At 35.0% G+C, this 11,131-nt stretch overlaps 1 protein-coding gene across 45 annotated transcripts in view; it reads left to right on the top strand.

The window, feature by feature from the left end:
• LOC106872891 (phospholipid-transporting ATPase IA) overlaps positions 1–11,131 on the top strand; it is a 422,617-nt gene that overhangs the window by 382,475 nt on the left and 29,011 nt on the right. The gene's annotated exons all lie outside the window — the stretch shown is intronic.

Genomic DNA, 11,131 nt, shown 5'->3' with positions numbered 1-11,131 from the left:
CCACCGTTTTGCTCTCTCTCTCTCTCTCTTTTTCTCACCCATCCTGTGTTAGGTGTGTTGGCAACAGATCAGAAAAAAAATCACCTCTCTCTCGGTTATGTTGGTCACTGGACAGGAAACCCTCTTTTTTCTACTGTGTTCGTTGCAGACCAGAAAATCTTTTCTCTCTCTCTCTCCCCCCTATCTCTCCTCTCTGGGTTGGAATCCTTCTCCTTTCTCTGCTAATGTTGATTACAGATCAGACTCACCCTTTTCTTTCTGCCCTTTGTTAGATGTGTTGGTTACATGGCTGGAAACCCTGTCTTTCCTCTTTTGTAAGTTGTGTTGGTCATATAACAGGAACTCTGCCATACCACTTGTAAGGCAGTTACATACAGTACATACAGAACCAGAAAACTCTACAGTTATAAGGTACTTGTGTTTGACTTAATGTTAAAAAGTCTATTGCACCAGTTGTGTGGCAGATGTGCTTGGTATATACCTGGCAGATAACAACAGTAACCTTGGTTACCACTTGTGGACTAATTTTCTTTAAAGCAATCCGCTAATTAGTCTTTACGACCCACAACAAGAACACCCTTTCCTCATATGTACAACATTCTGGTTTAAATATCTTTTTATAGACTTTCTCTCTCCCACACACACACACATTAATGGAATTTATATTAAATTTCTAATACCAATGGTTTCATGCTTGCTAACCCTCCAGTATGAAACCCCTGGTACCAGAAATACTTTATTATTGAAAGAGAGCCTTTACCAATCCAATGTTGCTCATTGTCTTTACCCAGGCCTCTTTATTTCTGTATTACGCATTTATTCATTGCCATCATTAGCTTTAGTCAACGTCTATCATAACCCTCTCTGTTGCTCCCATTCCTTTTTTTTTTGTAATACTTGATCTCTTTTCTTTGTCTCTTTACACCATATATTTTTTCCCCTCCTCACATATGCTTCTCCCTCTTCCTCTACTTCTTTTCTGCTAACCCTTTTTAATGACCTTGGCTGAAAAGGCTTACCTTTGTGTGACTGTAGATTTATTGCTTTTCTCTTTAGAGCTATCTGCAATCCCTGTAGATTCATTCTCAAATACTCAAGGACACATGATTAGACCAACTGCAAAGACGTTTTTTTTTTAATTCCTTTGTTTCCTTTTATTTAATTCGTGTATGTTTAGCTTTTACTTGTGACAGCCATCATAGAGATAAATCTCCGAGTTCATTAAACTCGGTATCTTTGATATGATACCTGCTTGTAAACACTTCATGTCACATATATGACTCATGAATATCACACAGGCTCACTGTACAGTTGTGCAGGAGCAATCCATATCAACAGATTCTCTGGTTTCAAGACTGGTAATGATTCAGTCAATTTTGCCTTTCTATCTTTCTGGATTGCTAAGTTATCAGTCAAGTATTGGATCCAGTTTCATCCAGTAAACTTTCCTCTTACATTTGTGGCCTTTGTGTCGATGTTAGAAATGATTGTTGTTATTATTCAGAGCACTGAGTTGGCTCAATCATTACTATTCCACAATAAATGTTTGGCAACATTTCTTCAAACATGTGTCCAGAGTTCTAATACTGCCAGGCTTGACTTTGTCTTTCATCCTAACAGGGTTGATAAAATAAGTTACCTGTCAAGTTCTGGAGTCAGTGTAATCATCTTCCCCATCTACTCACAATTGCTGGTCTTCTGCCAAAATTAGAGATTATTATTATTATTTAAGGCAGCAGCAGCAGCTTAGCAGAATTGGTACCATGGTAGACAAAATGCTTTGTAGCATTTCTTCCAGCTCTTTACACTCTGAGTTCAAATTCCACTGAGATCAACTTTGCCTATCATCCTTTCAGGGTCAATTAAATAAGTAACAGTTGAGCACTGGGGTCAGTGTCATTGACCAGCCCATTCCCCCCAAAACTTCAGGCCTCGTGCTTACAGTTGAAAGGATTATTATTTAGGCATCAAACTGACAGAACTGTTAGCACATCAAACAAAATGTGAAACGGCATTTCATCTGACTTTACATTCTGAGTTCAAATTCCACCAAGGTCAACTTTGCCTTTCATCCTTTTGGAGTTGATAAAATAAGTACCAGTCAAGCACTGGGGTCAGTGTAATCAACCAGCCCCCTCCCCCCAAAATTTCAGGCCTTGTACCTATAGTAGAAAGGATCATCTTCACTATTATTATTGTTATCATTATTATTATTATTATGGCAGCAAGCTAGCAGAATGCTAAGTGACATTTCGTCATCTTTACATTCTGAGTTCAAATTCCACCAAGGTCAACTTTACCTTTCATTCTTTCAGGGTCAATAAATTAAGTACCAGTTGACTGTTACGGTTGATGTAATTGACTACCCCCTCCCCCAAACTTCAGGTTTTGTGCCTTTAGTAAAAAGGATTATTATTATTATCATTATTCAAATCTACTTTTATAATTGAGAGCTTTATTGTGTTTTACTCTAGTATAGATGATCTGTTCTCGGTCACATGGTAACCTACCGAAGATCAATGATGGATTAATAAAGACTATTTAATGTTACATTAGTGGCAGAGAGTTACAACCGATCAGTTTGTGATATTATTTTGCTTACAAAAAAAAGGCAACAAATGTACTTTGTCGCTGGTCATCAAAATGTATTGACTTCTTTTTTTTTTTATACATACATATGTATATATGCATTCATGTGGGTTTTGTGTGAGTGTTTGTTTGTTTTTTTTTTTGAGGAAGAATGCCTGTGATATTTTACTTAAGAAAATGTAGCAAAATGTAGTACTTCCTCAGCTTGTCCTATAAGAATTTATAATCCATTTATATGCAGAAACACAGACACACACACACATGCATAAATATGGAGGGTGCCTGTGTTTTTGTAAATCTCATTGTCATTGTGTTTTCCTGTCAACAGTCTGCTATGTATATATATATATATATACATTTATTATGTGTATATATGAAGTTCAACTTGTCAAATATTTTTTCATCTGAAAATCTTTGGTACTTTTGTCAATCAAAACAAACAATGCTGACACTCAAAGGTGCTCTTAGAATATTGGTTAATTGACCATTTTGGGCTTTAAAATTCTTCAAAAATTAACCACTCTTTCTAGTATTTGTAATAATATTTTTTACTTCTTTTTCTTACATTCTGATTTTTTTGTTGTTGTTGTTGTCCATTTTGATTATTTTCTTTGTCTTATGTAGCTGATCTGTAAATTATAAATTTTATATTAGAATTGTTTTATTTTTCAAAACAACAACCACCTAACAAAATTGACAACTGCAACTACTGACTCAGAAAAGAAACCTCGGGGGTGGGGGGGTCTGAGTGCTTTTTGTTTTTTGGTTTTTTTTTCCTTTATTTTTTTCTTATGCTCTTATGCTCTGAATAAGTGCATGTGTGTACATACACACACACACACACATACACACACACACACACATACACACAACTTGCCTGAAGATCCAGTTGAAACCCAGCATAGCAAGAGGCTGGCTTAGTCAAAATAATATATATATATATATATATATATATATATATATATATTAGAATGCTTCAGATTCTGTAAAAGGTTCATAAGTTAACTGCTCATGTAAATAGGACAGTGTTGCTGCTGTACCAACCGATATGAAAGACAATAATTAGCTTACAGACTTCCCCACTATTTCTTTTGTCACCACTAAAGTAAAGGAGCCTCTCTACTAACAATATTTGAAATGCTAGCCTAATCTCCCTCATATCACACCTATCGTCACATTGTGCAATGCAGTTTTGATTGCACCATATTTGGAGGAAAGAGTGGAGTCTGATCACCACAGAAACAAAAGATTTTGATGATAGATACACTCAATACAGGCTGGTCTAGAGCTAAATCAGCAGTAACAATAGACATCTTAAATATTCAAATTTTTACAGAAGATAAAATAAGTTCTAGTGCCATACCTGCAGGTGTTGATGATCATGGAACTCTATGCCAAAGTCTGAAGATTCATGACTTTTTGGGAGGAAGGTACAGCAGTAGTTTTCTGTTGCCTTATTTCAATCTTATATATAGTTTCCTCTGCTAGTCACCTTCTCTCCTGAGCTTGCTTACCTTTGAGAATCAAGGTTGTATAACCCTTAGGCAAGAGACTAATCTGTATATGGTTGCTGACCTGCTACAAATAGCAGTTAAATCTCCCATAAATTACACACTAGACTCTAGATTGAATAAGGTAGGCTTTGACATACTTTAGCTAAAAGAAAAACGATAGCATGATCATATCTTAATTACAGGTCAGCTGGATCAAACTGACACACACCTTTTTTCTTTTAACCTCTTAATTCATCTGATGTGTTTTTTTTTGTTTTTTTTTCTAATATCAACTGAATCTAACAAGGAATCTTTTCAGTTTGTGGGGTTTTCTTTAGCTACTTCTTTTCCTTCATGACCCATTTTGCTCCGTTGGTTTTAAAGTTCAAAACCACACACACATAAAATCTTCATATCAGCAAAACCTCTGAAGTGGGGAATATGATGCAAACATAATGCATTCTGTTCATATGAGAAGTGGGCGGGGTTACTAAGCTTTATAAAAAACTATTTTACAAAATAAGAATAATGAAATATATTTCTTATATCATCATCATTTTTAACATCCACTTGTCCATGCTTGCAATGGGCCAGATGACATTTACTAAAACAGATTATATAAGCCAGATGCTTTTCCAGTCACTAACCCTCACCTGTTCCCACAGAGTATTGGAAATGAATGACATTGTTTGAATGACAGTGACAATCATTTACAACTGTCACGCAATGTCAAGACAAGAAGACACAAACACAAATATGTATATGACAGGCTTCTTTCAGTTTCCACTTACTAAATCCCTTCACTAAATCCCTTTGGTTAGCTCAGGACTGTAGTAGAAGACACTTACCCAAGGTGCTTTGCAGTGAAGCTGAACCCAAAACCATGTGGTTGGGAAGCAAACTTCCTTACCATACAACCAGCCTTTTAGGTAAGAACAAAGTGTAGTGTGTGTGTGTGTGTATACATACACACAGACATGTGTGTGTACTTTCTAATGTAGCTTCTTGTTTCAGTGAAATGCCAGGAAAAAAAAATACTTTTATATAGTTTTCTAGTGTAATGTTCCATTTCTGAGTTCAGTAAACAAATTAGGTGGCATTGGTATTTTGTTTTAATTTCTATCAGGAGGGAAGTTGATCAAATTAGTAACTCATCTTTGGATCTGTTGTATTTTACTACTTAAGAGTGGTTGCTTATCTTGTTTTCATGGCTATGTGGATGCACAATGTTCATTTCTGTTTTTCTACTTTTTTTTTTTTTTCACTATGGGGGATGTTTTATTAAACCAACGCCATCCACAATAATTAAGTTCTCATTATTATTATTATTATTATTATTATTATTATTATTATTATTATTATTATTATTATTATTATTATAACTTTTGCTACTTACCATTATTGTTGTTGCTGTCAGACATTTGCAATCCCTTGAATTTCTCCCACCAATATCTCTCCTTTTTTTCTCTTTCATCCTTCTGGGGTGTCAGTAAAATAAAGTACCAGTCAGGTACTGGGGTTCATTTAGTTGACTGAGCCCTACATTCACACTGATTTTTGCCTCTGTGACTATGTAAAATTATTATTATTATTACTATTATTATTATCTATTATTAATCTCCATCCTGTCTTATCCAATAATGCCACAAGTGTCTTTCTCACATGATTGTGTGTGTGCGTGTGTGTATATCATGTGTGTATGTATGTATATACATCCACAAACACACATTCACACACAGGTTCAGGCAGCCAAATTGAGACTATTATTTGAATATTATATCTTAATAATTAATGAGAGCTTATATTTTGCATGCAACAAGTTTAAGATTTTTTCTCTTTTCTTTTACTTAAAGATTGTAATAGATTGTACTACAGTTACTGAATCACTGCAACAAAATCTTATTGTTGAAATTGTGGCTTGCTGGCCTAGTCCTTGTGGTGTCATTGCCAATACAGGGTATACAAAAGACAATGTTTAACCATGCTCAGACTACGCTTAAGGCTGTACAAGATGTTCTCTACTCACCTCATGGTACCCACAATTTCAAGCATAGCCATGCTTCTCTAATTGATTTATAATGAGCTACTGTAGCAAATCTATCTACCAGTATGATCAAGCTTGCAAAAAGAACTGTGCTGTTAGTGAAAGGCAATAGTTAGGACCACTAAAATGAACTCTGTCTGAAATCAAATATGCAGAGGTATTGAATCATCATCACAGGCTGTTAGGGCTGAGAGAATCCTAGAGCTTCTCAACTCCCTGAAGCACACGCAAAGAAAATGAAAAAAAAATTTGTAGTTGACCAAGTCATCATTTGCTACATTAGCAGGACTGGTTATTACTTTCTAACTTACTGAAATTTGTGCTATCATGCAAAGCAGCAACCCAGCCTCCGTGACATGTGTGATACCACCTCATTGCAATGAATCAGCTCTTATTATCAACATGGCTAAAAATATAAAATCCTTCACAAAGCTGAGATGCTGTGAATTACCAATATACATTATGGTCCAAATGAGGTAACATTCATCTAGGACTCTGCAACTCCACCACAGTTCAAAGTGTGTGAAGGTTTAATTTTCAGTGTTTGTCCACAGAGAAATTTGGTCTTCTAGTTCACCATGTGAATTTAGAAGGTGGAGCTTCACTGAGGACAACATCTCGCAGCAATATTGCTTACAGTGATGACTATTATTATGAAGGAATTCACACTCATCAATGAAGATGAGGTAAAGAGGGTATGCTCAATTTTCTGAATCTATATTCATTCAATTATAAATGTTGATGATAGATATTCTGAGTAATCTCTTTGTATATGTTAGGTTTGATAAAGATACAAAGTTTCATACATTTTCATTTTTTCATTTATGTTCAAATCATCTCAACACAGTCTCTATTTAGCTGCCTGACCCTGACAGACACACACACACACACACACACACATCCATCAAAAATATACATTCACACACATGCACATATTCATGTGTGTATCTACATGCTTTTTTTTTTTTGTCTTTTGTTTGTCTCTTGCCCCTCTCTCTGTCACACTTCACATATACCACACCCTATTTTTTACAACCTTCTTCAATAATTACTCTATAAAAATTCATTTATTTTGTATTAAAAAAAGGAAAAAAAAAATGTGAAAAAGAAACAAAACAACCAGCTTTACAAACCAGCTATGAACCAAAATTATATTCCACTTCGCCTTACACAATGGTTGAATTCTTGTAAAAACCATTCCTTGTATTTTAGTGCCTATTTTTTCACGACTATGTACAATTGTTCTAATTCATCATCATCATCATCATCATTATTATCATTATTATTATTATTATTATTAAGTGGTGAGCCAGCAGAATCATTAGCTTGTCAGACAAAATGCTTTGCAGCATTTCTTCTGGCATTATGCTCTGAGTTCAAACATCACCAAGGTCAACTTTGCCTTTCATCCTTTCAGGGTCGATAAAATAAGTAGCAGTTTAACCCTGGGGTCGATGTAATTGACTTACCCATACCCCCAAAATTGCTGGCCTTGTGCCAAAATTTGAAACTCTCATCGTCATCATCATCATTATTATTATTATTATTATTATTATTATTATTATTATTATTATTGTTATTATTAAGACCTGTAGCGGACATTCAGGCATTATAAATTGGCTTCAATTCTTTGTTGAAAATTGCTTGTGCCTCTGATCCCTTTTGGAAAGGTTTGAACACTGCATTTTTTTTTTCTTCTCCCTCTTAAAATCTAATTATATCTTATCTTCCTCTTAAGTTGGATTTACCTTTCAGAAAACCAGTGGGGATGGATAGGGGCATAAAAAGAACCAGGCAAATACAGGAATTGATTCAATCAACTAAGCCCTTTCTCCAATTTCCTGGCCTAGCACCTACATGAAAATTATTATTATTGGTATTAAGGTGACAAGCTGGCAGAATTGTTAGCACATCAGACAAAATGCTGAGCAGCATTTTTTCCAGCTCTTTACATTCTGAGTTCAAATTCCACCAAGATCAGCTTTATTTTTTATCCTTTCAGGATCAATAAAACAAGTACCAGTTTAGCACTGGGGACAATGTAATCGACAGTGCCTCCCACAAAATTTCAGATCTTGCGCCAACATTAGAAAGGATTATTATTATTATGAGAAATGGTTGTGGATTGGTAGAATCTTTAGAGTATCAGTGGGAGAAAAATGCTTTGCAGTTCTTCTTCTGACTCCTTATATTGTGTTCAAATCTGCCAAGATCAACTTTACATTTCATTCCTCTGGAGGACCTTGTTCCTAAATTAGAATATATGATAAACAGTATTATTGGTAAATCACATTGCAGTATCATGTCCTCCTCCTCCACGGATGAGTAAGAGTCACATAATTGATTAGTACTAGTATATGATTAACTATGTCCACTTTTGACTAGCTCTCCTTCTCCCTCCCTCCCTTCCCTCAGCCCCTACTATCTGCCTGAGTGTCCTTCTTTACACTAATAATGGTAAAAATAGCAAAATGTTTCGTTTAGTGAGACTTTGATTCCTCTCTCTCATACACATAAATTTATACAAGATCAAAAAACAGGCTTTAATTAGAAATTACATTTGTTTCTGTATAATTTATAATTAAAGCCTGTTTTTCCGTCTTGTATAAATTTTTATATAATTTGTATACACAAATAGTTCCACATGTTTATCCAGCTCAGGAAATAAACTTGCTGTATGGTGGCCAATAGCAAGTATCGGAGCTTTTAAATGCACATCATGAGGTTATTACCCAGATATTGAATATATATATATATATATATATATATATATATATTGTGTTCAGATCTTATCAAAAGGAGTCATCTTTGCCTTTGATATTGGCTGGTAGCATTGCCAAACTGAAATACTTTTAATACATGTGGGGAATTTTTATTCAACCCACTATACATCCTACACCGCTGCCTATATTTCTCCCTTGTGCCTCGACCAAAGAAATAATTGTTATCACCATTGTTGTTATACTCATCAATTTTCTTTTTTTTTTTTTTTTTTTTTTTGTCTGCCAAGTTTTATAGTTCAAATCCTGCTACAGGAATTGTGTGGCGTCCAAGGGCAAGACATTTTAATTCCCTTACCCAATGCTTCATGCCTAATTATGAAATCATTGCTATCACCATCATCATCAAAATCATCATCATAAATTTTGATGTTTTTTTTTAATGTCTGAAATGAAATCATTATGTTTATAATTATCATTATTATAATTATCATGATTATTATTATTATAATTTTTTTTTCTCTGAAAAATAAAGAAAAATCTTTTATTACATTTCAACAAACAAATTCTCCGTATTTCTTTTATCCTTTTGATGTTGTTATCCATGTGTGTGTGTATGTGCGTGTGTGTGGTACACACATTTAAAAATGTGCATGTGTGTGTATATATATATATATATATATATATAATGACTGGTTTTGTATCCCAGTTATAGCCAGTTTGCTTCATTTTATGTCTCTAAAGCTGTTGCAGAAAGAACCTGATGAACCCTCACACAGCCTCATTTCCATATGACCCCTGACCTCTTCCCTCAAACTGTTGTAGCCTTGTGCTTTTGTAAAGATGCATTTCACCGGTGAGCATTGTAGATAGAAGTCTGAATCAATGACCCAAGTTAAGTCCCCCGGTAGTTTCCAATGCAATTTGTGTCATTTCACTTCAGTTTCGGGGAAAGACATGGACACCTCATTTCATTTCCTTCATCTTCCTCCGGTTCTTCTATGTGTATGAGGTTGTGTGTGTGGTGCCTGTGTACGAAAATAGCCATCATCATCATCATCATCTTCAATCTCATCGTCTTGACCATCATCTTCAGCTGAACTAAATATACTACAGCAGTCCATGAAAAACAACAAAACAAACCTCCACAACCGGTAACACCCCCACCTTTTTATTGGCTTTTAAGATGATGGGAGGCGGGAGCTTTCTCTTGCTGACAATCTTGTCATCATTGTTGTTGCTTGTTTTGTTTTCTCTGTAGTTGTTGCTTTTGTTGCTGTTGTTTCTTGTAAAAAACCAGACAAGGTGGATGCTCCATAGAACAACTATTTACAACCTACATATATATTTCTCCAGTTATATCATACCTGTCTCTATCCAATCAGCATTCTGCACACTAACATTTAACGATGAATGAATGATAAGTCTTTGTTACATACTCTTCACTCTCCATGCTGTTTCTCTGTACCCACAGATTTTGATAGTAGCAAAATAAATTTGATTGTATTCCTGTTGGGTATGCTTATTGAGTACAAAATGTGGTTGTGTTCAATGTTTCTTTGGTTGTCATTATTGTTGTTGTTCCTGTCATTGTCAGTAATAGTGTTGTCATTTGTAATAATGTTGTTTAAAACTGTTATTGTTGTTGGGGCTTATGATGTAATTTATGTCATCAGTCCAGTTTGTGTTGTAAAGTTTTGGCTGTGGTTTCTTTACACGGTACATCATATTTGTTACATCTAACTTCTTGTCATTGTGCTTGCTATTCGTTTGCCACTGTTAAATACTTGTTGTTATTGCTGTCGTTTTTGTTGTTGTTGGCAATGTGAAATGGAGTATTTTTAAGTGTCTCTTCAGAACTTCTGAAATATTTGCTGCTTATGTTGTTGCTGTTGTTATTCTTAAGAACTGTTACATACACACACAGGCATTTCTTCCCTACACCACCACCCTTGCTCTCTCTCTCTCTCTCTCTCTCTCTCGCTCTTACACACACACACTCTCAATGATTCCAGATTGTTCTATAAATACCAGAATATAGTAACTGGCGTTGGGCAGTGATTGTATTTGTGATGTTTCCTTTTTGCATCTACTATTATCTTACCAAGTTTGGTAGTTCCAAGGTAGATGCCATGTAGAAAGACAGACAGACAGACAAGATGACAGAAAGTGTTTCTTCTTCCTTTCTTATAACTCTTCCTTTCATCCCCCCCCCCCCCCCCGAGCTTGATAAAATAAGTTTTACTAACAATTTAGTAATGCCAATAGTTACTATCATTTTTATT

Source organism: Octopus bimaculoides, chromosome 7 (assembly GCF_046866305.1).
Source record: "Octopus bimaculoides isolate indiv1 chromosome 7, ASM4686630v1, whole genome shotgun sequence".
In the NCBI taxonomy this organism is placed as follows: Eukaryota; Metazoa; Mollusca; class Cephalopoda; order Octopoda; family Octopodidae; genus Octopus; species Octopus bimaculoides.
Note: the sequence above shows the minus strand (reverse complement) of the source record. Positions and strands in the feature narration are given on the sequence as shown.